Source organism: Heterocephalus glaber, unplaced genomic scaffold, assembly GCF_053883595.1.
Source record: "Heterocephalus glaber isolate CG9 unplaced genomic scaffold, H.glaber_assembly_v1.0 deba00001586, whole genome shotgun sequence".
Taxonomy (NCBI): domain Eukaryota; kingdom Metazoa; phylum Chordata; class Mammalia; order Rodentia; family Bathyergidae; genus Heterocephalus; species Heterocephalus glaber.
The window spans coordinates 9,566,865-9,594,157 of record NW_028258364.1 but is presented as its reverse complement, the minus strand read 5'-3'; positions in this window follow the sequence as shown (position 1 = coordinate 9,594,157).

Genomic DNA, 27,293 nt, shown 5'->3' with positions numbered 1-27,293 from the left:
AAGAAGAAATAATAAGAATTTAAAAATATTTAGTACTGAATAACAATTACAACTCTTTTTATTAAAAATGTATGAGGTGCAGCTAAAGCTACAGTTAGATGGAAATTTATTGCTTTAAATCATGTGTTCAACGTAAGTTGAAAATCAATTAGCTAAACATTAAATCCAAGAAATTAGGGAAAAGAAATAGCTCAGCAAGGCAAATTAAATAGAAGAAAGAAAATTATAAAGACTATAATTTAATGAAACTCAACCAATGAAATAGAAAGAATCACAAACCCAAAGCTATTTCTTTGAAAATAAGCAAGGTTTCAATAAAAATGAAAGTAAGAAAAAAGATACTGGAAACAAAAGGAGACATAGTTACAAATATGTTTATATGATATTTAGTAATCATAAAACTTGCTTTGAACAACTATATCACAAATCACTTAGAAAATAAGAGAAATAAGCAATTTTCTTAAAAAAGATGTATAACTAAAATCAACTGAAAAAATACAAATTATGAATAAACCAGTAAGCACCTGGAGAAATTGAACCAATAATTAAAATCTACCCATTAAAAAACAAAAAGTTTGTTAGAGGAATTCTACCACAACTTCAAGGAATAGGTAATTCCAGTCTTCCAGAAAATAGAAAAAAGAGAGAAAGACACCTACACACAAACACATTTGTTTCATGAGGCAAATATATCTTGATCCCAAGAGACAGACACAAAATTGAAATCACACTCCTGTGCAGACACAAAATTTCTAAATAAAATATTAGGAAATGAATACCAGCAATGGATTCAAATACATATTAATATGTCATTATTTTAAAATCATTGCAATTAAACATTGAGAAAAATACACACATTTCAGTACATACAGAAAAATATATTGTAGCACTCAATAATATTTTTATGATTAAATTGACAAACTAACAACAGCAACAAAGAAAAGGGCATTTCCTTCTCCTGACAAAGGTTATCTACCAAAAATATATAGCAAGTGTTAACAATGAAATTCAGAAATATTCCTATTTAAATTCTATACAAAAGCAGAATATTCATTATCATCATTTTTAGTTAATGTTAGGAGGATATAAATGGCACAATATGACAAGAAATAGAAGTAATGGATAGGACTAACTGCCAGGGCACCAACCATGTGATTAGAGAGTTGAAAATTTCAGCCCCCTTCCCAGATCCCCTGGGAGAGGAGAGGTGCTGAAGGTTGGATTACCACCAATGGCCAATGATTTAATCAATCACACTTGCATAATGACACCTTCATAATAGTGCAAATGACAGGGATTGGGGAGCTTCTGGGTTGCTGAACACATGGAAGTACCCAGAGGGTAGTGCACCCTAGGAGGTCCTGGAAGCTCCATGATGCCTCCTAGCTGCCTGGGCCTAGACAGCCCTTCATATGGCTGCTCCTGAGTTGTATCCTTGCATAATAAATGGACAATAGTGAGTAAGCCCCTTCCTAAGTCTGTGAACCATTCTAACAAATGATCAGCAAGATCAGGTCATAAGAACCTCCAGTTTGTAGCTAAGTCTGAGTTATGGGGAATGTGGGAGATTTCTGTTTGTAGAGAGTATCTGAAGTAGGGGATAATCTTATGGGACTGAGCCCTTCACCTGTGAGGTCTGCACTGTGAGGTTAGGAGTAGAACTGAATAAAATTGTAGGACACCAGTTGGTGTCAGGGAATTGCTTTGTGGGGGAAAAACTCACACATTTTTGTGAGCGAGCAGAAGTGTTCTGTGTTGACTGTGAGTGTAAAAAGGAAATAGTTAATTTTTTTCTCCATAAAAGAGAATAGATGGCGTATAGAGCAGAAAGAAGGCCTACAACCAGTGCCCGATGCCAACTCATAGAGGAAGAAGGGCTCTAACCCAACTTGAGTACTTGCATACAAAGGAATCTGCCAGGATCATGGAGTTAAAGTCTAAAGTCACAAGAGTCCACACTCTAGAGTCAAGTTTACATCTAAAGAACCTTATGTCTCACTAATAAAGTGAAGGATACTAATTTATGGATAAAATTAAGAAAAGTAAGTTTAAGAAAACCCAAAGAAGTCAATGTCAAAAAGAAAGTTAAACTTGCAGTTGTAGTAAATACTTGCTTTTCAAAGGCATATAAATCTCAGAAGTGGAACTATCCATGCATGGTATAGAAGCCAGCTACCCAGCTCAATGTGATAGGATTTCAGAAGTGTGTTACTCCATTTTAAAATAACAACTGAGAACAACATTGCTATCCATTGGGTCCCAGCTCCATTCTGGCTCATAGTTGATAGAGGGGTGGCCTAGCCCACAGCAGTTTATGCAGAACTGAAGGATACATCTTTCTACTTAATATCAGCTATGATTTCAACAAAAGGGAAAAAAAGGTGTGTGGGGCATGGAGGCACACTCCAGTAATGCCAGCACTCTGAGAGGCAGAGGCCGAAGGATCACAAATTTGAGCCTGGACTGGGCAATTTAGTGACTGAATCTGTCTCAGGAAGGAAGGTGGTGGGCTTCTGGGGATGCAGCTCAGTGCGAAGGCTCTGGTTTCAATCCCCAGGACAAAGGTGTGCATAAAATGTCCTTTGGGTAAATAGAAAGAATGCCTTCCTGCTAAAGCCCAACAGCAGAGAGGAAAACAAAACCCAGAAGTGTGGAGAAAGGAAAGCAAGTGCAGGCTGTGCTCTCAGTTTTAGGTTCTGCCAGCCTTCCTAGAAGATGACTTGTCACATCCATGCATTCACACTGCTCTAAGACCCTTGAATTTCCTTGAATTTTGAAAAAAAAATGTTTAAATAAAATTACAGATACTCCAGCCACAATTTTGGAACACAGGGCCAGGGATTTAGCTCAGTGGTGCCGTGCCTGCCTTGCAAGCACAAGGTCCTGAGTTTGATCCCCGGTACCAAAATAACAATAATGATAATAATAATATTGGGATACAATAGCTCTGTGACTAGAAACTGTTTGAAATACTATGACATGTTTCACTACTGCCTCCTTCAAAAATATAAAGAATTGCCTGAGTCGTGCGGAAGACGCCGAATCACCCCGCTGCAGACAAGCAGGTCGGCCCACACCCTACCGAGGTCCCCGGTCTCACAGAACACACGCCAAATCAGCCCGCTGCAGACAGGCAGGTCTGTGCACGCCCTACCGAGGTCCTGAGTAGCGCGGAAGACACCCAATCACCCCGCTGCAGACAGGCAGCCACCTGATTCCACACTACAAAGATGCAGAAGACACCAGACCACCAGACCAAGGTACTGAGTCCCGCTGTTCCTGGCCCAGAGATAGGGGCTTCTGAGCCGTCGTTCCACTGCGCCTGGTCCAGAGGAAGGGGCTTTCCAGTCCCAGCCCAGAGGAAAAGGCTTTTGGGCCACCTTCTGTCCCACTGCTCCTGGCCCAGAGGAAGGGGCTTCTGAGCCACCATCCCACTGCTCCTGATTCAGAGGGAGGGGTTTCCTGGCCACCATCCCTCCCGCTGCTCCCAGCCCACAGGAAAGGGCTTTTGGGTCACCATCCCTACCGCTGCTCCCGGCCCCTGTCCCACCTCACCCGGCTCAGAGGAGGTAATCCGTGCAGGCGCTAACAGCCAACTGCCCCAGTCGAAATGAGAAAACATGTAAATAAGTCTCAAAACCAGACTTCCAGATCACCTACAGCAACCCCAAAGGGAAATGAGATGGAACACTCTGATACTCAACCACCTGGACCCACTGAACTGGCAACCTAAGGGGATCTGGAAAAAAGGAAATCAGAAATAATTTCTCAGATGACAGGAGAAATTGTGCCCTTAGTGCAAGACATGATTAATAAATCTAGAGAGGAGCTGAGGAACATTGATGGAATCCCAACATAAGAAACAAATGGAATCCATAAAACAGATGCAAATAGATTTCCAGGACATGAAAAACTCCATTGAAAGTCTACACAGCAGAATGAGCCAATGTGAGGACAGATTTTCAGATATAGAAGATAAGATTGCAATTAGTGACCAGGAAAAGAAAAATTGCTTCAAAATTATAAGGGAACATGAGAAATCAATCCAGCAGCTTCTAGATGATGCAAAAAAGAATAACATAAGACTGATTGGGCTCAATGAAGAAACAAGAGAGAGCGCAGATGACATGAAAAATCTCTTCACAGAAATAATGGCACAAAACTTCCCAAGCAGGGGAAAAGAGCTTGACATACAGATAAGTGAGGCATATAGGACTCCAAATAGCCTTGATCAAAAAAAAACTACACATAGGCATATAATTAGTAAGATTCCAGAAACACAACAGAAGAACAAAGTTCTGCAAGGAGTTAGAGAAAAGAAACAAATCACATACAAAGGAAAGCCCATCAGAATCACAGAAGACTTCTCAACACAAACCATCAAGGCAAGAAGAGCTTGGAGTGACATATTCCAAGCCCTAAAAGAAAACAGCCTCCAACCCAGATTGATGTACCCTGCAAAACTATCTTTCAAAATGGATGGAGAAATAAGATACTTTCATGACAAAGAGCACCTTAGAAACTTCATGAATAACAACCCAGCACTCCAAAGAATTTTACACAATATCCTGGGAACAGACATTGAGGATCACAACCCCAGGAAGCAAAGCAGAATGAGCCCATCTGGCATGACAAGAAATTAAATGTAAAGGGGGAGAATCCAACAAAATGAAAAAGTCATGGCAATGACAAGTCAATACGTTTCAGTTATAACCATCAACATTAATGGTCTCAATTCACCAATCAAAAGAAATAGACTGGCAGAATGGGTCAAGAAGCAAAATCCAACAATATGCTGCATACAAGAAACACACTTCATTCAAAAGGAAACTCATAGACTGAAAGTTAAAGGGTGGAAAACAATACTGCATGCAACAGGAACCCCAAAAAAAGCATGAGTAGAGATCCTCTTTGTAGATCAAGTAGATTTCAAATCAACACTGATTAAGAGAGACAAAGAAGGACACTACATCCTTGTAAAGGGAACAATCCAAGAGGAAGAGATGACAATCATAAATATCTATGCACCAAACACTAGTGCACCCAACTGTATAAAACAAATACTAACGGACATGAAAAGTCATATATGCATTAATACAATTGTAGTGGGGGACCTCAACACCCCACTGTCACAAATAGATAGATCAACTAGACAAAAAATAAGTAATGAAATGTTAGACCTCAATCCAACTCTTGAACAAATGAACTTAACAGATGTTTACAGAGTCTTCCACCCCACAAAATCAGAATACACATTCTTCTCAGCTGCACATGGGTCATTCTCAAAAGTAGAGCACATACTCACACATAGAACATGTTTAAGGAAGTGCAAAGGAATTGAAGTTATCCCCTGTATAATATCAGACCATAGTGGGATGAAATTGGAGATCCATAGCAAAAGAAACTCAAAAAATTTCATAAACATGTGGAAATTGAACAACACACTTCTGGATAAGCAATGGGTCACAGAGGAAATTAAAGAAGAAATCAGGCAGTTCCTTCAATTAAATGACAATGACAATATGGCATATTGGAATCCATGGGACACAATGAAAGCTGTCTTATGAGGGAAATTCATAGCAGTGAATACACATATTAGGAAAACAGAACGAGCCCAATTAAACAACCTGATGCTGAACCTCAAGCTTCTAGAAAAAGAAGATCAGGACAACCCCAAAGCTCATACAAGGGAGGAAATTATAAAGATCAGAGGAGAAATCAATGCAATGGAGACTAAGAAATTGATACAAAAAGTCAATGGAGCCAAGAGTTGGTTCTTTGAAAGAATCAACAAAATTGACAACCTTTTAGCCAACCTTGTCAGAAAAAGGAAAGAAAAGGTCCAAATCCATGCAATTAGGAATGAAAAGGGTGAAATGACAACAGACCCAGCAGAAATACAGAGGATCATCAATACCTACTTCCAGAACCTATATGCCAATAAGATGGACAACACAGAAGAAATGGACAGATTCCTAGATACATATGAATTACCCAAGTTGAATGAAGAAGACCTAAAAATTCTGAGCAACCCAATATCAACCAATGAAATTGAAAATGTAATTAAAAACTTATCAACTAAGAAAAGCCCGGGCCCTGATGGCTTCACTGCTGAATTCTATAAGACATTGAGAGAGGAACTGCTGCCACTACTGTTTCAACTCTTCGATGAAATTGAAAGGGAAGCAATACTCCCAAATTCATTCCTGGAAGCAAGCATCACCTTGATCCCCAAAGCAGATAAAGACCCAACTGAAGAAAAGAACTATAGGCCAATCTCACTAATGAACATAGATGCAAAAATCCTTAATAAGATACTGGCAAACAGAATGCAGAAGATCATCAAGAAGATCATACACCCTGATAAAGTGGGATTCATCCCAGGTATGCAGGGATGGTTCAATATACGCAAATCAAGCAGTGTAATACACTATATCAATAGAGCCAAGGACAAAAACCATATGATTATCTCCATAGATGCAGAAAAAGCATTTAACAAAATCCAACATGGATTCATGATAAAAATCCTACAAAAAATTGGAATAGATGGTCTCTACCTCAAACTGATAGAAGTCATCTATGAAAAACCAACAGCCAATATCATACTAAATGGTCAAAAACTGAAATCCTTCACCCTAAAATCAGGAACAAGACAAGGATGTCCACTATCACCACTCTTCTTCGATATAGTTCTGGAAACATTAGCCACGGCAATTAGACAAGAGAAAGAAATAAAAGGAATAAAGATAGGTAATGAAGAAGTCAAATTGTCATTATTTGCAGATGACATGATACTCTCTATAGAAGACCCCAAGAACTCCACCAAAAGTCTTCTAGACTTAATAACCAAATTCAGTCAAGTAGCTGGTTACAAGGTCAACACACAAAAATCAATAGCTTTCCTCTACACCAATGACAGACTCACTGAGAGAGAAATAGGGCAAATAATTCCTTTCACAATAGCATCCAAAAAACTGAAATACCTAGGAATCATCCTAATGAAAGAAATCAAAGACCTCTTCTCTGAAAACTATGGCACTCTGAAAAGAGAGATTGAAGATGATATCAGAAAATGGACAGACATCCCCTGCTCCTGGGTAGGAAGGATTAATATAGTGAAAATGGCCATACTTCCAAAACTGCTATATAGATTTAATGCAATTCCAATTGAGATCCCAGCAGCATACTTCATAGACCTCGAGAAAACCATCCAAAAATTCATTTGGAACAAGAAGAGACCCAGAATACCAAAAGCAATTCTAGGTAACAGAGACATTAAAGGGAGTATCACAATCCCCAACCTGCAACTCTACTACAAAGCTACTGTGATATAAACAGCATGGTACTGGCAAAGAAACAGACTTGAGGACCAGTGGAACAGATTAGAAGATGCAGAAACAATGCCAGACACACTCAGCCATCTCATCTTTGACAAAGGAGCCAAACACCCTCACTGGAGGAAAGATAGCCTCTTTAATAAATGGTGCTGGAAAAATTGGGCTTCAACTTGCCAAAGATTAAAACTAGACCTGTATCTCTCACCATGCACTAAACTAAAATCAAAATGATTAAAGATCTAAATATTAAAATAGAAAGTCTGAACCAGTTGGAACAGAGGTTAGGTAGAACCCTTGAAGACATCAGTGTAGGAAAAGATTTTATGAACAAAACCTCAGTTGCCCGTGAACTAGCACAAACAATCAACAAATGGGATCTCTTCTTATTAAAAAGCTTCTGCACAGCAAGTGAAACCACCAGCAGTGTGAAGAGACAACCCACAAGGTGGGAAAAAATCTTCACCTGCTCTTCCTCAGACAAAGGTCTACTATCTCGAATCTATAAAGAACTTAAGAAGATCAGATCTCCCACATTTAAAGCCCCAATCCAAAAATGGGCATCTGAAATGAACAGACATTTCTCAGACAAAGAAGTGGAAATAGCAAATAAATACATGAAAAAATGTTCAACATCACTGGTCATTCGAGAGATGCAAATGAAAACAAGGTTGAGATTCCACTTCACTCCAGAAAGAATGGCTGCTATCATGAAATCAACCAATAACAAATGCTGGCAGGGCTGTGGGGAAAGAGGAACCCTACTCCACTGCTGGTGGGAGTGTAGACTGGTGCAAGCACTGTGGAAATCAGTATGGAGATACCTCAAAGAACTAGGACTGGAAGTCCCATTTGACCCCACTATTCCACTGCTGGGGATCTTCCCCAAAGAATTAAAAAAATCATACCACAGTGATATGTGTGCACCCATATTCATAACAGCACAGTTTTTAATAGCTAAAACTTGGAAACAGCCCAAATGCCCATCAACTGGAGACTGGATAAAGAAAATGTGGTTTTTTTATAAAATGGAGTACTACTCAGCCATAAAAAATGAGAAATTAGAGACATTTATAGCTAAGTGGATGCACATTGAGGCAATACTCTTAAGTGAAATAAATAGAACACACATGTGTAAATACCAAATAGTTTCTCTGGTGTGAGAAACTGAAAGTGTAAATAAGGACTAGATGTATAATAGACAATGTGAAATAGGAAGAAAGGGGGCAGAGGGGAAGGAAGTGGGAGAGCTAGGGGAAAGGATAGAAGGCAATGGGATTACTATGAGAAAATGGAAAAATAGGAACAAAATCTTTGTAAATAGAGAGGAATGGAGGGCTTGAAGGGAGGGCTGGGCAAGGGTGAAAAATAAGAACCAAGAGAGAATATGTAAAGGTGCAAATTTCCAATGATGAATGTCATATTGTATACCTAAAATGCACTAATGATTAGAATGAATAATCGATAATGTAAAATAGGAAGAAAAGGTCCAAAGGGGTAGGGGCAGTGGGAGGGGCAGGGGAAAGGAAAGAAGGGAAAGGAAAAATGATGAGAAATGGAAATAAAGTCTTTGTAAATAGGGAAGGGTGGAGGGCGTGAAGGAAGGGCTAGGAATGGGGAAAAAATAAGAACCAAGATGCATTATATAAAGATACAATTCCCAATGAAAAAAAAAGAAATGAATAAATAAAAATAAAGTCCTAAATTTTGATGGAAAAAAATATATATAAAAAATTATGATATATGTAACTATAGAACTGATACTAGAAATGGTGAGTCAGAAGACTAAATACAAGGCTCCATGTTTCCTGGAGCTCACATTATAAGAGTTGAATCAACTGTCACTTGATTATTAAGAATTATTTTGGGCAGAGATGATATATGTTAAAAGGGAGACGGGCTAAAGGGCAACAATAAAATATAAGGGATTTTTGAAAAAAAAAAAAAGACAACGGTGACACCCATTGTAGTTATGAGCGACACAGCTGTTGTTGCTCCTCTTCCCACAGCTTCTGCTAAGTGGTCAGCCCCAGAGGAGGACACCTGGTGCACAGGCAGCCAAGTTGTGAACTTATCAGCAATCAGTGACCTCAGATCTGCCCAGAGTAGGTCAGCTCTGCAATAATGTCCTTCCCTCTGGAGTCAGAACCATGAGACCCTGAGGGAGGGTTCTAGCTAGCAGTAAGGGCAAAAGCCAAATGGACAGAAGTGGTGTGACAGAGAGAGGCATGGAAATCCCTGTACAGGCCACATGCATGCTACAGTTATGAAGGAGTCGAGCAATACAGAAAAGATGGTGGGGGCAACACCCTGTGGCCAGAGAGATGGAGCGGGGAGCGGAAGGGGAGGGAAAGGAGGAGAAAGAGGAAGGGAGAGAGGGGAAAAAGAAAGAAGAGAGAGAGGAGAAGATGAGAGTCAAAAGCAGCCTTGATTCATGACAGCTTCCCTTAAGACCCAATTATAATTCAATTTCTGTCCTTGGATTTCCCTAAAATCCCTCTCAAACCTAAAGTCTGTTCCTATAACCAAAAGAAATCTAAGCAAAACAATGTATGCTTCTGGCCAATCTTCTATACTATGTTTATCTGCAATCACTGTTGCTCAAAGTAAAAACATTTGACTAATCAATGTAGCAAACTGCTGTAAAGAAATTTGTTCTACTCCCATTTATGCAACTTTCAGCAAATCCCCTCTCAAGCCTCACTTTTCCTGCCTATAGAAAAGAATACATTGTAGGCTTGTTGCAGAAATAACAATAACATAGAATACTGGACACCAAACTTGTGAGTTGTCATCATTCACCAAAATAAAATTTGCAACCAAGGAAGGAAAATTGCAACCAAGGAATTTGGAAAAGTAGAGAGAGGGATCCTGATTAACCCTTAGTTCAATAGAAAAATCATCCATTAACATTCCCTTTCCAAGGAAAAAATATGAGAAAAAAAATGGAAACAAAGCCTTTGTAAATAGGGAGGGATGGAGGGGTTGAAGGGAGGGCAGAGGAATGGGGAAAAAATAAGAACCAAAATACCATCATGTAAAGGTACAAGTTCTCAATGATGAATGTAAATGTATTGTATACCTAAAATGTACCAATAAAAGAATTTAAGAGAAAAAAAAATTCCCTTTCCAAGCAAGGCACAGTGGAACATGCCTATAATTTCAGCAATTTGGGAGCCTGAAACAGGAAGATTGCAAGTTCAAGCCCAACCTGGGCAATTTAGTAAGACCTTGTCTCAAAATAAAAAATCAAAAGGGTTGGTGATGTAGTTCAGTAGTAGAGTATCCCTGGGTTTGGTCTCAGGTACTGCAAAAAATAAAATAAAATCCTTTCCCTGAGTATTAGTGACAGTTGGATTTTTACTATTCTTTGAAATACCACAAGGTCAGCAAAATACCCACACGTACAACTCCATAAAAGAATGGCAATAAAGGCACTCCCTAGAGGGGAGGAAGACAAATTCATTACATTAGGCAGTCCTAAAAGAATGACTTAAGAGACCAAGAGCAATGCAAGTACACCTAGAAAAGGAGGAAAGATGGGGGGTGAGGGGTTATTTCTGGGACACCTAATTACTACAGAAACTTACCTTCTAATCCCCAGGGTAATTTACACTCTTATATACCAGTATGTCAAATTACTTTCTCAGATCTTAATAAAATAATCTTGAAAGTTTCAGGTTCAGACAATGAAAATAACTTTATGTTAGATGATAAGGCAGTTCTAAATAAAGGTTACAACTTTTATTATAGTTGTTAAATTTAACTTTTTAATGTTTCCCTTTCATATAAAATAAGAAAGATTTCAATAACTGTGCATATTTACCTTCTAATGATCTTAATAACTAAAACTATTAAAATTACAGTAATGCTCTAGTGTAGAAAATCCCAGAGGGACAAAAATGTAACATCAAGAAATTGTGTTTGGCACCCAGAACATTATGAATACATGACACATCCTAAGTGCTACTCCCTCCTCATTCTTAGTGGCATCCCTGGCAATGAAAATGAGGTAGGCTCAGCCATAAAAAATGAGAAATCAGAGACATTTATAGCTAAATGGATGCACATTGAGGCCACACTCTTAAGTGAAATAAATAGGACACACATGTGTAAATACTGAATAGTTTCTCTAGTGTGAGAAACTGAAAGTGTAAATAAGGACTAAATGTATAATAGATAATGTGAAATAGGAAGAAAAGGGGCAAAGGGGAAGGGGAAGGGGAAGTGGGAGGGGTAGGGGAAAGGAAAGAAGGGAATGGAATTAATATGAGAAAATAAAAAACTGGAAACAAAGTCTTTGTAAATAGGGAGGGATGGAGGGGTTGAAGGGAGAGCAAGGAAAGGGGGAAAAAATAAGGACCAAGAGAGAGTATGTAAAGGTGCAAATTTCCAATGATGAATATTATCATATTGTATACCTAAAGTGTACCAATAAAATAAAATTTAAAAGCAAAAAAAAAAAAAGAAAGAAAATGAGGTAAGAGAGATGAGGCACATGTGACAGTCCCTGGTTCCTTGATGACAAAACTTGTAAGTTCTCACATAGAGCTAAATTTCCAAATTCTATGAACTTTCTCTTTGTCACTCCTTCAAAACGGATTTAATGAGAACATCAGTCGACTGAACTCCCTTGTGAGTCCAGTCACTGTTGATGAAGCCTTGTATGGATGACTCCAAAACCAAGAGACAACTTAGGCCAGTAGTGGTGAACCTATGCACGTGTGCTGCAGCAAGCTGTTTGTATCATTGAAAGCTCTAAAAGTTTCGCCATCACCGACCTATGCTCAAGGTCAAGAACTTGAGCTTTGACATTGATTAGCTGTGTGACCCTGAGAAAGTTATCTAACTTCTCTGTGTTTAGTTCCTCCACCCATAAGATGGGGTAATACTTACCTCCTACCTCGAAGTACTATCACTTACTTTGTAGGATTAAATCAGTCAATACACATAGTGTTTAAAAGAGTGCCCCCAACATCAAGTTCTCATTAGTTGTTAACTGCTCTTACTATTATCTTTCACCTCTGAAACATGCCTTTAATATATGCAAACACAAAGTCTAGGGGAACACTTGCCACCAGGGAGAAAAGATGAAATTCAGAAATAAAGAGCAAGGGCAGGAATGGCACATCTTGGGGAGCCGAGCCAGTCTTCCTGCTGTTCCATAGTTGGCCTGCACCATCAGCTTCTGCTGGCAGATGAGAGATGCTTGTCACACAGATCAAATGGCAGTCCATGGGTGGACCCACACAAATTTGTTTTCACCACTGGACAAAAAGCCTGGCCCCGAATTCTCTGCTGTCACTATATTAGTGCATGTTGGTCATGATGCTCTGCTAACGGACCCTAAAGTTCCAAGGGCTGAAGGAAGAGCCACAGACTAATGGGAGAGCTGATGTTGAGGTGATCCCTGTGGAAGATCTCGAGCCACACTGTGAGGGAATTGGGAAAAGGGTCGGGGAGAAGTGAGCCAAGTTTTCCAGGACGGAGGAACAGGATGGATGTGCCCTGGGCATGAAGCTTGGAGATGCCACGTGGGAGAAGCTAACAGCGCTGCTGTGAACAGAGGGCATGGAGTAGGTGGAGCAGCAGGGAGAGCCAACAGTAATCAGGGAAGATTTTGCCTGCTGGGCCAACTTCCAGAGAAACAGTCTCTGCCTTGTTGTCAAGTTACCTGCCTTTTAGGATTATATTTAGACTTCTTTTTCGTGTCTTAGAAAACCTCAAATGATTACAGTGTGCACAGATTGTTTAAGTAGGTCACAAAATCAAGCAATTTTTTTCCCCTCTCTAATAGACCCCTGAAAGTCTAGATTCCAGAGAAGTAAATACTAGTTCTCTCATCTCCTGAGGTCTGGTATGGCAAATTCTTGCCTGCCCCATTTTTGTTTCTCTCCACTCCATTTAGGGGGTCCCTGCAGCAGTTCACTGTTCAGTAAGAGGAAGGAGCATTTTCTCAGACAGAAAACCAGTTCTCTGAGGGAAAGAAATCTGAATGAGGTTTCTAAAAGCTAAAGACATTCGCAGACATGGGGGCATTTGACATCACTCTGGAGATAGCCACAGGGACTGCAGGAATATTATGATAGAGAAAAGCAATGGCTTATAAAACCTCAAGCCCCACTAAATTCCTTATATGACAACCAACAGTGATGCTCAGTATCTGTTGCCATGGTCCAATAGTCAGATGTGAACCTCCGTTCAATCACAGGACTCTGTTATCTGTAGTGCTCACACAGAAAAAAGAAAAACAATGAAATATCTTTCAAGGAGCATTTTTCTTCCCATTTAAAGTTCATCCTGGGGTTGAGACAGAAGTTGGAACAAGATTCTGATTAGGAAAAAGTTATCCTCATGGGGACAGGCACCTCCTTCTATCCTCTTTCACAAGCTATCAGCACATACTTTACCATATTTAACATCATGGCTTCCTAGCCTCTTCATCTAATTCCTGGTCTTTTCTCCCATCTAGGGAAATGTTGCCAGGAATTTTCACTGAGTGTCACCTTTACTGAAGAACTCAGTTAAGAATGTTGGCTTCTTGGACTGTAAAACATTCCAGGACAATTATTTAAATCCAAAGATTCAATGGAGCAAAATTCAGAGTAAGGGAAAGAATTTTGGGAGATATTCTACAATTGACTGCCATTGATCTTTCTCTCCCCTTGCACTTTTGGCTTTGCCTTTTTGCTGTGAGCTTACTGCTGGGACTCTGTTAGGCATTCTAGTTGAAGTCATAGGACTTGTGACAACCTAATGTAGAAAACAAAGGAGAAAGGAGGATTATTCTGGGGTTTCACACTCAAGAGAAAAAGAGAATGGAGTATGGGATATAGACAAGGGATTCACTTTTGAATGGAAGAGAATGAGAAGCTGTTACAAATGTGAAACTAAAGAGAAGATGTGAAATGCAGTTTAAAGATAAGTGAAAGCCATGAGAGAAACTCATGTAGGGAGAGAGTAATGAGCAACACATACAAGTTAGTATGTGCATCCATGTACACATATAAATATCTCAAGACTTAGGTTTTTTGGGTACTCAGGAGTAGAATGGAAAAAAATAGGAACAGATGCATATAGTGAATACAGGTGGGAAAGGAAAAAGGAATGCTCTAAGATGTTCCAGAAGCAAAGAGAATGTTTTATTCTGCGACAAATGCTAACCAAAAGAAAACTGGTGATATAATACTACTGCCATACAAACTAGACATAAAGACGAAATTTGTTTTTTCTATGTAAGAGAATCACTATATGATGATCAAAGTCAGTTCATAAGGAAGATATAGCAATTCTCAACTTGTATGCAGATTGCCTTGGTGGTCTAGTGGTAAGCATAGCTGCCGTCAACTTGTATGCAATGAATAACAATGTCTCAAAATCAATAGATAAAATAATAATTAAGAGAACTTGAAGGAACATAAACACTATAATCAATTGTAGTGGGATATGCTTACACTTTTTTTAGTAAAGGACAATCTTAATATTAGTAATTCCACAAAAGTATTTCAAATGTTTTTCACCTATTAGATTCCAGATTCCTCAATGCAAATCTTGAATACTAGTTTTATCTCACTTATCTTCCTCGTACTTGAAACTCTCCAATTTGAAACATGAGTTCTAATCAAATCAGTTCTCATTTTTATTCCTCTCTTTAGGCTGCCTTCCTTAGCTGAAATGTTCTCCTATAGACTTTTTTCCCCCATGCAGTTGTAACAATGGCTGAAACAGGACTGGCAGAATTAGACTTCTGAATCACAAAGATAGAGGAGATAGAAGGTAGGCAGGCCTTAAACACAGTGCTGTCCCTTAGCTTCCACTGGAAAGTTGTGCTTGTTTCTAGATCTCCCATCTGGTTCAGAGTCCAATTCACCCCAAGCAGTGTCCAAGGACTTACTCTGGATCAAGTGTGGGAATAAGAATGTGTATGTAGTATGGAGAACAAGAAAGGTCAGAAGCCATGGTGTCATCTCTTTCAGAAGAAAGTCAGTGGTCTGAAAAGGTAAATCAACTGGACCTTGGTGAAAAAAAGCAGAGAAGAAATAGGGCATCTGAAACATCAAGCTCAAACTTCACAAAAAGGAAAATGGGAAATAAGATGAAAGTATCAATGATGAATGGGGAATAAATTAGTGGGAAGGCAAGACACAAGTCCAATAGGGATAAAGTTGCATCACTTTTATTATCAAATTTAGATCTGGTATTTTGATCCTACCATTCCTAATTCAGTATCTTGAGACAAACTCCTGGTTTTCTGCCTTTTCTGACAAGTAAGCTGTCTTGATCCATTTTATGCTGCTATAACAGAAAACCACAAACCAAGTAATTTATAAATGGTAGAAATTTATTTGCTTCACAGTTCTGGAGGATAGAAAGACCAAGATCAAGGGATTGTATCAGATGGGGGTTTTCTTGCTGCAACATGGTGAAAAGTATCAGATGGTAGGAGAGGATGAGAGAGACAGGGGCGGGGGGAGGAAGCTGAACTTATTCAGTTATCAGGAACTCTCTCCTGCAATAACCAATCCAATACACAATCCTTTGATAATGGGATTAATCCATTCATGGAAGCATAGCCCTCATGACCTAAACACCTTTTAAAAGTGCCACTTCTCTGCACTGTTGTATTGGGTATTAAATTTCTAACACATGAATTTTAGGGGACACATTAAAATTATAGCATGAGCCTTTATCAGAATCTAGGCTCACTTTGAACATAAGGCACAAAGAAAGAGATGGGCTGCTTCCCCTTTTTCTCCTGTACTTGCAATGCACTTGCAGGTGGTCAATGTATATAAAGGAACAACTCATGATAACACTAACGCTCTATCTGCAGCTCCTCCTAAGATCAAGAAAAGCAGATGAGTCAATCACTTTCCTGTGCCATCCTGTGGTCCTGGTCCTCTTATCATTGTCAATGTTTTATGAAAAAATATAAATCATTCAAAGCTAGTGTCAGTTGATAGTTTTAATAAGCTCATAATTTTATAGCCTGAAAGCTATGTTATTTGCTCATATCACTTGCTTTCTAAAACAATAACAACCATAATATATCCAAAATGTAAAAATATCCTTAAAGAAAAGTTGCAAAAACCCATGTGATGGCAAAGGAGGCCATTTTCCAAATATTCAACTTCTAGAGCTTTTATTTTCCCATAAACTAGAATAATAATATTCATTTCATTGGATAGTTAGAAGAAAAGTTAAATATTGGTAAAACATCCAGACTTGGGCCACAGAAATCAATGAACCCAAGAATAAAACCTTGGGACCTCAACCAAGAATCAGAAGATATTTGATAAATCATTTCATTTTTCTCTCACATGATAACATAGATGATGTCCTCCCCTTACATGGTCCTTGACAAAGCTGGAGGAGGCCAGAAAGAGATTCAGTGCAGATTGAGGCTGCCACCAGCCCAGGCAACAAGAAAAGGACTATGGAAAAGGTAATTAAGCTTTCTAAAGAAACTTCTAACACTAAGAGTCTCTACTCTTTAGAGTACATGAGGACTGTGCTGAAATGAAACAAACAGCACTGGTGGTGTCTCTAATACTGAGGATAACAGCAGTGCTGAGGAGGGGTTTCTGCACACTGCAACTGACCAAGGGGCATCTTAATGTTGCTCCGAAAACAGGAGATAAGGCCCAGTAGTAGGCCAGTGATTTATCCTCACTTGGACTCCACCTGAAAATAAGACTTAGCCCCACACTCTCTAGTATAGAGTATTTCCTGGTCTATTAGGATTTCCATGCAGTTAAAAAAAAAATTCTGTTGCAATACTTGGACAAATGAGGGAGAGACTGAGGTTAAGTTTCTTTCTTGGTGTAGCACCAGTTTTCTGTTCTCTTTATGCCAGACTCTATGTTGTTTTTCTAGTTTACACAATAAAATGCTGCTTTTTCAAAGGGGCAGATCATTAGAGGGTTTGCTGGAGCCCCTCAAGTGCTCCATTCATTTTTAATGGGGTACTTGACATCCTGCAAAGTTCACACATGAAGAAGAGATTGCACAGCATGAACTGGAGGAAAAATCCACTGCCTATTTCTACAGAAGGATGCTGATAATGCGAGGTGACTGGTACATGACAGGTTTTACAGGCAGAATCAGTAAATGGCCATGCCTTTCAGCATAAAACAAATTAAAACATGGTCATAACCCCAGTTCCACTGTTACCACTGGATGGCATTCTTTGTGATTAAATATATGTCACATTCTTTCTAGGCCTGCAAGGGTAAAAACTGCCAAATTCAGAATGGAAATAAAACCCTGGAAATCAATGTGATGTACCAAAAAGAAGTTTTTTAATTAACATTTTCTTTTCAGTTACAGTACAAGACACATCAATATGCAGTGTTCAGATATCTTCCCAACATTGTAGTTTCATAGGGTTGGGTATCATTCAAAATAAATAGGCTACTTCCTAAATATTTTGAAATCTATTCTTTAAGGTTTTAGTTTACAGTAAAGAAATCTAATACATGAAAAGTCAGATTTTCAGAAAAGATAAATTGGAAAAGGGGTGCTATTTATATTTTCTTTAAGAGTTCACCACACGATTTCTTCATAGCAAACCTCTGTGATGAAATGGAGAAGTCACAACTCTCAGGTGGGTTCCTGCCACCATGGGTTTTTGGTAATTTTCTTTGGTTAACTTTTAGGGGTGAAGGAGAAGGGTTTACTACTCTTTCAAAGAGTGAAACTTTCCCAGCCTTCCCTCTGGCTGCCAAGTTCTGCATTTGAGAGCACATCCCAGAGTCTGAAGCTAGCAGGCCACCAATCTTTGCCCTCTGTTAAACAAGGGCAACTGTTCTTAGTTTTCCACAACCTTGAGTCTTCTGTCCTCAGCCTCAGGGGAATAAAACATTCTTTTCTCAGCCATTGGCCTCATTAGCATCACAGATGCAAGATTTTCTCAGGATCCTGGGCATTCACCCTCTTCCCAATGGAGTCTACACCTCACGGAAGGAACATGGGTATTGGCTTCTGAATCCTAATCCTGGCTCCACCACTTAATATCCGAGTGACTGCTGCATTCTAGAGTTTCAGTTTTCTCATCACTACTGGGGGTAACAATATCCAATTGATTGGAAAACAGAAGGTTAAGTTAAACACTGGTAAAAATCTACCCCTGAGCATGTCATATAACAGATGCTTAACAAATGGGAACTTTAATGATGACAGCTATTATCCTGGATATTTCCTGTCTCTTTTTTCTTTTGTCCTTTTTTTCTTTTCTGTTTTTAATGTACTTTCAGTAGGTTTTCAGTTGATCCAGAGTTCCCTTCTCTTAACCTGTATTTTCCTCCATCAACTCCTCATCTCCTGCTCTCTCCTCACCAGCTGGCTCAGTAGGCCAGAATTCCCATCCTCCTTAACAGGAGTCATCATTCCTTTTTCCAAAACTCCATCTGGAGCCAGACATGATTTCCATAAAACAATTGTACATCTGCATGTCATTACCGTTCAGCTCCCCTGGCCCCCGGCAGGCTGAACATGATGCCAAACCCACAATGACTTTTAGGGAAAAGAGACTCTGTCAAAAAGGCTCTTTGTACATTTAAAATAGAATTTGATTTCTAAAACCTTCTGTGTACAGATAACTTTCAGGAACAAGTCTGTGGATCTTGAGAAGTGAAGTACACAGGAGATAACAAGCAGCACTCCCTCCCAGAGCCTGGACTCAGGGCATGGGAACTGTGGGCCAAACCTGCAGACAGACGGTGACTATTGATGACCCCAGAGGCCTCCAAGGAGAAATGCACCAGTGGAACAGAGCAGTGGACACACTGGACTGCAGCACTGGTGAGATATCCAGGTTCAGACCTCACCCAGGAGAGGGTGATTGGCTGGTAGCCATCTTGTAGAGGGCCAAACTGAGCTCAAAACTCAGAATAGTTATGGACTGGATCCATCAAGTGGCTCCCGGTCACTTGGTGAGGGTGCCGAGTTCAAGTCAGCAGGCGGTTAGGAAGTGGAGTTCAAGCTGGCAGGAGGCACATGGACTATTGCAGGCGCAAGGAATCTAGTTCTAGCCTCATAGCCAGAAATGTGCCTAAACTTTGGTAGAAGCAAAGGTGCAGGCCAGCTGGTATATCCATGATCTCACATGAAGCTGTGGCTGGCTGGGATTAATCCCCGCTGTGGCTGGCTCGGTTCTGGACTCTGTCTGCCTGTGTTACCTACCAGTGACAACAGAAATACACCTTTCTTTCTTTCATTTTCTTTTTGCTTTTTTCCTCCTTTCTGGCACGTGTTTTGTTTTTTCTTGATTGTTTGAACACATTTTGTAGCTTTTTTCGCTGTTGTTCTGTTCTGTTCTTGTTTTTATTTCTTCCTTTTCTCTTTCCACCCTGTCTTCTTCACCACTTTCTGAAAGTTTGTCCTCCAGCCTTGCCTCTGATCTCTTTCTTCTGTTTCTCTGTGCCCCCAACCCCTTTTAAATCTTCTCCCCTAAGGGTAAAATGGCTATATTAAGGACTTATTTATTGCATACAATTTTTTTATTCATTCTAGATTTTTTTATATAACTATAGATCTAGTCCAAATGGTTAAAGGTAGCAAAGAGTTTGTCATTTTCTAGGCTGTATTTGATGCTGTTGTTATTGTTGATTTAGCCAAGGTGAAATAATTGTGCTAATAAGTTGTTCCTCCTGGTATACCAAGAATAAGACTGCCTAAGGGTCTTTAAAAAAAAAAAAAAGGCTTGTAGGACTGTGAGAAATCAATCCAGCAGCTGCTAGATAATGCAAAGAAGAATAACATAAGACTGATCGGACTCAATGAAGAAACAGCAGAGAGTACAACTGATCTTAAAAAAAAAGACTATTCACAGAAGCAACGGCAAAAAACCTCCCAAGTAGGGGAAAAGAACTTGACATACAGATAAGTGAGGCATATAGAACTCCAAGTAGCCATGATTAAAAAAACACCCACAGGGCCCAGGATTTAGCTCAGTAGCTCCACCGCCTACCTCGCAAGTGCAAGGTCCGGAGATCGATCCACGGTACCAAAAAAAAAATCTACACATAGGCATATAATAGTTAAGATTCCAGAAACCCAAGAACAAAATTCTACAAGCACTAAGAGAAGAGAAACAAATCACATACAAAGGAAAGCCCATCAGAATCACAGAAGACTTCTCAACACAAACCCTCAAGGCAAGAAGAGCTTAGAGTGATGTATTGCAAGCCCTAAAGGAAGACAACTTCCAACCCAGACTGATATACCCTGCAAAACTATCTTTCAAAATTGATGGAGAAATAAGATACTATCATGACAAAGAGCACCTTAGGAATTTCATGAATACGAAACCAGCACTCCAAAAATTTTTAAACAATATCCTAGGAAAAAGACAATGAGGATCACAGCCCCAGAAAGCCCAGCAGAATGAATCCATCAGGCATGACAAGAAATTAAATGCAAAGTGGGAGAATCCAACAAGGAAAAAAAAGTCATGGCAAGGATAAGTCAATACTTATTGGTTATAACTATCAATGTTAATGGTCTCAATTCACCAGTCAAAAGAAATAGACTGGCAGAGTGGGTCAAGAAGCAAGATTCATCAATATGTTGCATACAAGAAAAACACTTCATTCAAAAAGAAACTCATAGACTGAAAGTTAAAGGGTGGAAAACAATACTCCATCCAACAAGAATCTGAAAAAAAGCAGGAGTAGCTATCCTAGTTCCAGGTCAAAAGGACTTCAAACCAACAGCTGATTACAAGAAACAAAGAAGGACACTACATCCTTGTAAAGAGAAAAATGCAAGAGGAAGAGATGACAATCATAAATATATATGCAGCAAACACTGCTGTGCCAAACTATATAAAACAAATGCTAACAGACATGAAAAGACCTCTATGCACTAATACAATTGTAGTGGGAGATTTCAATACCCCACTGTCACAAACTACATAGATCCAGTAGACAGAAAAACAACAACAAAATACTAGAACTCAATCAAACTCTTGAACAAATGAACTTAACAGGTGTTCACAGAGTGTTCCACCCCATAAAATCAGAATACATAATCTTTTAAGCTGCATGCTGGTCATTCTCCAAAATAGATCACATACTAGTTCATAGAACATGTTTAAGTAAGTGCAAAGGAATTGAAGTTATCTCCTGTATATTATCAGACCGTAGGGTGATGAAATTGGAAATCAATAGCAAAAGAAAGCACAAGAATTTCATAAATACATGGAAATTGAACAACACACTTCTGAATAACCAATGGATCACAGAGGAAATTAAATAAGAAATCAGACAGTTCCTGCAATTAAATGACAGTGTCAGTGCAACATATTGGAATCTATGGGACATAATAAAAGCAGTCTTACAAGGGAAATTCATAGCAGTGAATACTCACATTAACAGAGCAAGCTCAAATAAACAACCTGATGTTGAACCTCAAACTTCTAGAAAAAGAAGAGCAGGACAAACCCAAAGCTCATGCAAGGGAGGAAATTATAAAGACCAGAGCAGAAATGAATGCAATGGAGACTAAGAAAATGATACAAAAAAATCAATGAAGCAAAGAGTTGGTACTTTGAAAGAATAAACAAAATTGGCAAACCTTTAGCTAACCTTATCAAAAAAAGGAAAGAAAAGACCCAAATCCATGCAATTAGAAATGAAAAGGCTGAGCCAGGGATTTATCTCAGTGGTTTCACCATCTGCCTCAAAACCCCAAGGTCCCAAGTTTGATCCCCAGTACCCCCCCCCCAAAATGAAAAGGATGAAATTCCATGGACCCAGTAGAAATCCAGGGGATCATCAATACCTATTTTGAGGACCTATATGCCAAGAAAATGGAAAACACAGAAGAAATGGATGGACTCCTAGATACATATGAATTACCAAAGTTGAATGAAGAGGACCTAAAAATTCTAAACAACCTAATATCAATCAATGAAATTGAAAATGTAATTAAAAACTTACCAATTAAGAAAAACCCAGGTCCTGATGGCTTCAGTGCTGAACTCTTCAAAATATTTAGAGAAGAACTATTGCCACTACTGTTTAAACTCTTCAATGAAATGGAAAGGGAAGCAATACTTCCAAATTCATTCCTGGAAGCAAGCATCACCTTGATCCCCAAAGAAGAGAAAGACCCAGCCAAAAAAGAGAACTATAGGTCAATCTCACTAATGAACATAGGTGCAAAAATCCTTAATAACATACTGGCAAGTAGAATGCAGAAGATCATCAAGATCATACACCCTGACTAAGTGGGATTCATCCCAGGGATGCAGGGATTGTTCAACATATGCAAATCAATCAATGTAATACACTATATCAATAGAGCCAAGGACAAAAACCATATGATCATCTCAATAGATGCAGAAAAAGCATTTGACAAAATCCAACATGGATTCAGGATAAAAATCCTACAAAAAAATTGGAATAGATGGTCTCTACCTCAAACTGATAAAAGCCATCTAGGAAAAACCAACAGCCAATATCATACTAAATGGTCAAAAAATGGAATCCTTCACACTAAAATCAGGAACAAGACAAGGATGTCCACTATCACCACTCTTCTTCGATATAGTTCTGGAAACATTAGCCACAGCAATTAGACAAGAGAAAGAAATAAAAGGAATAAAGATAGGTAATGAAGAAGTCAAATTGTCATTATTTGCAGATGATATGATACTGTATATAGAAGACCCCAAGAACTCCACCAAAAGTCTTCTAGACTTAATAACCAAATTCAGTAGAGTAGCTGCATACAAGGTCAACACAAAAACATCAACAGCTTTCCTGTGCACAAACAACAGACTCACTGAAAAAGGAACTGGAGAAACGACTCCCTTCACAATAGCATCCAAAAAACTGAAATACCTAGGAATCAACCTAACAAAAGAAATCAAAGGCCTCTTCTCTGAAAACATAGCACTCTGAAAAAAGACATCAAAGAGGATATCAGAAAATGGAAAGACATCCCTTGCTTCTGGGTAAGAAGAACCAATATAGTGAAAATGACCATACTTCCAAAACTGCTCTATAGATTCAATGCCATTCCAATTGAAACTCTAACAGCATACTGCACAGACCTTGAGAAAATAATCCAAAAATTCATTTGGAACAAGAAGAGACCCAGAGGAGCAAAAGCAATTCTAGAGACAACAGAGACAAGTTAGGAGGTATCACAATTCCCAAACTGAAACTGTACTACAAAGCTGCTGTGATAAAAACAGCATGGTACTGGCAAAGAAACAGACCCGAGGACAAGTGGAACAGATTAGAAGATGCAGAAACAACTCCGGGCACATTCAGCCACCTCATCTTTGACAAAAGAGCCAAACACCCTCACTGAAGGAAAGATAGCTTTTTTAATGAATGGTGCTGGAAAAATTGGGCTTCAACTTGCCAAAGATTAAAACTAGACCTGTATCTCTCACCATGCACTAAACTAAAATCAAAATGGATCAAAAATCTAAATATTGAAACAGAAACACTAAATCGGCTGGAAGAGAAGTTAGGTAGAACTCTTGAAGCCATTGTTGTAGGAAAAGATTTTATGAACAAAACCTCAGTTACCCGTGAACTAGCACAAATAATCAACAAGTGGGATCTCTTCTTATTAAAAAGCTTCTGCACAGCAAGAGAAACCACCAATAGCATGAAGAGACAACCCACACAGTGGGAGAAAATTTTTACCAGCTGTTCCTCAGACAAAGATCTACTATCTACAATATATAAAGAACTTCAAAAAATCAGAACTCCAAATTTAAAGAAGCAATCCAAAAATGGGTATCTGAAATGAACAGAAATTTCTCAAAGAAAATAAGAATAGAAAATAAACATATGAAAAAAATGTTCAACATCATTGGTCATTTGAGAGATGCAAATGAAAACAATGCTGAGATTCCACCTCACCCCAGAAAGAATGGCTGCTGTCACAAAATCAACCAATAACAAATGCTGGTGGGGATGTGGGGGAAAAGGAACTCTTCTCCACTGTTGGTGGGAGTGTAGACTGGTGCAACCACAGTGAAAATCAGTATGGAGATACCTCAAAGAACTAGGATTAGCAGTCCCATTTGACCTAGCTATTCCCCTGCTGGGTATCTTCCCCAAAGAATTAAAAGAATCATACCACAGTGATATATGTGTACCTATGTTCATAGCAGCACAGTTTGTAATAACTAAAAGTTAGAAACAGCCCAGTTGCCCATCAACTGGAGACTGGATAAAGAAAATGTGTTTTTTATAAAATAGAATACTACTCAGCCATAAAGAATGAGAAATTAGAGATATTTATAGCTAAATGGATGCACATTGAGGTCATACTCTTAAGTGAAATAAATAGGACACACATGCGTAAATACCAAATAGTTTCCTGGCCTGAGAAACTGAAAGTGTAAATAAGGATACAAATGTGTGATCGATGTGAAATAGGAAGAAAAGGTGCAAAGGGGAAGGGGAACTGGGAGGGTAGGGGAAAGAAAAGAAGCAAATGGAATTAATATGAGAAAATGAAAAAATGGAAACAAAGTCCTTGTAAATAGAGAGGGGTAGAGGGGTTGAAGGGAGGGCAGGGAAATGGGAAAAAAATAAGAATCAAGATATATTTCATAAAGGTACAGATATCCAATGATGAATGTCACTATATTGTATACCTAAAATGTACCAATAAAATTAATATTTTTAAAAAAACTGTAGGCCAGTGCCAAAGAACTGGCAGTTGGGCCAAGTAGGCAGAAACTTCTCATCCCCAATAAATTGAAGAGGTAGGACCTTGAAACAGACTCAAAACCCAAAAGCTAGCTACATCTGGAAGACAACTCTGAGTAGTCATTTCCTAATGGTTCTAAATACTGGTAATAAGCTACTCACCATAAGCAATTTACAACCATCAACCTAGGAATTAAACTTTAGAAAAACAGAAAATGAGAAGACACTTAAACAAGATGTAACCCCACCCCCACCCCAAATTCAGCTTACCAAAGGCAAACCCGGGTGGCAATGGGGTGGAACAGTCCAAAAGCTACCCACCTGGTCTCTCTGAATTGGTAACAGCAGAAGTAACAAAGCAGATGAAGAAGGTTCTGGGAAAAAAATCAAAACAGAAATAATTTCCCAGATAACTACAGAGATGGTGACAAGAATAAAAGACATGCTTAGTGACTCTAGAGAAGAAACAGAAAAAAATAATACAGGAGCTCAGGAAATGATGGAAACCACAAACACTCAGCATAGAAAATAAATCTAAATCATGAATGCCCAGTATAGGGAAGAAATGGAAACCATGATTGTCCAGCATAGGAAAGAAATGGAATCCATGAAACAAATTCAAACAGTTATCCAGGAGATTAAAAACTTCATTAAAAGTGTATGCAGCATAATGAGCTAATGTGAGGACAGAATATCAGATACAGAAGACAGGACTGTAATTAACGATCATGAAAAGAGAGATTTCTTAAAAATAGCAAGGAACCACAAGAAATCGATCCAGCAGCTGCTAGATGATGCAGAGAAGAATAGCATGAGGTTGATTAGAGTCAATGAAAAAGCAGGAGATAACACAAATGATTTAAATAGCCTGTTCACAGAAGTAATGGCAGAAAACTTCCCAAACAGAGAAAAAGAATTTGAAATACTTGTCCCTATTCAGCTTTCACCTGCATGGGAAGAGGGACAAAAATAAAGGTAACTAAAATTTATTGAGTGTCTATTTTGTGCAAGGGGACTATGCTAGGCATTTCACAACCATTATGTTATTTAACTTTCATAGCTATCATTTAAAAATGAGTATTTTTATCTTTACTAAGAGAAAATCAAGATTGCAGGAAGTGAGATGACTTGATTAAGGATTAAACCTTGTTAGTGGTAGAGCCAAGATGTACATCCAACCCTGTCTCATTATTTATGATACAAAATGCTCTGTGACACAGTAAACACAGTAAAACGTATTTTTTAATGTTAACTTAAATTTTTGACCTAGTGCTTTGGATCACTGGAAGGAAAAGACCTTCTGTAGGTGGGAGGGAGAGAACTCTGACATATTCAGTGAACAGGTGGTTGCAACACTATTTGGTTTGCAAGAAGACTTAAGGACCAGTCTGATCCCTTTTTCATTTAGGGGCTTCCAGAAAGGCCCTATTTGCTTGATGGGAAGTTTTTTATTCAATTCTCACAGTTATACAGAAAGCACCAAAGCTGCTGACTACAAATTCTCTTTTCTGGAGTTGTTCATGGACAAAGATATGGAAAGATGGTGACTTCTTCCATTTCAGTTTGAATGTAGAATATTACATGGATCAGGCCTCAACTCAAGGAGTATATGTGGTAGAAAGGCGTGCTTTGGTAAGCTGCTTGGGGTGAGAGAAAAAGGACTCATCATACAAGGGAAATGATGACCTCACAGATGCTTAGCTCTCAAGTGTGTTCCACAGAGGTAAGGTTGGGATGACCACCAGGTTTTGTGGGTGAGGTCTGCACCTTTGGACCTGATCTGGATTGTCCAGGAAAGGCTGAGCCCAGCATTCATTCATTCATTCATTCATTCATCATGTATGTTTTGAGTGATTTCTATGTGTTGTGTCCCATTTGAGACACTGGAGATAAACCACTGAACAAAATAAAAATCAAAAAGACCTCAGGCATTCTTTTTTTTTTTAGGTCTCAGCCCTTTTGCCAAATGGGCTCATAAAGTGCCTGCAGAAGACTGGTGCAACCACTATGGAAATCAATATGGAGATACCTCAAAAAACTAGGATTGGGGTTGGGGATTTAGCTCAGTGGTTCTGCCACCTTCCTTGCAAGGAGAAGGACCTGAGTTCGATCCCTGGTACCAAAAAAACAAAAAACAAAAAACTAGGATTAGAGGTCCAATTTGATCCAGCTATTCCTCTGCTGGGTATCTTCCCAAAAGAAATAAAAGAATCATACCACAGTGATATATGCACGCCCATGTTTATAGCAGCACAGTTTGTAATAGCTAAAGCTT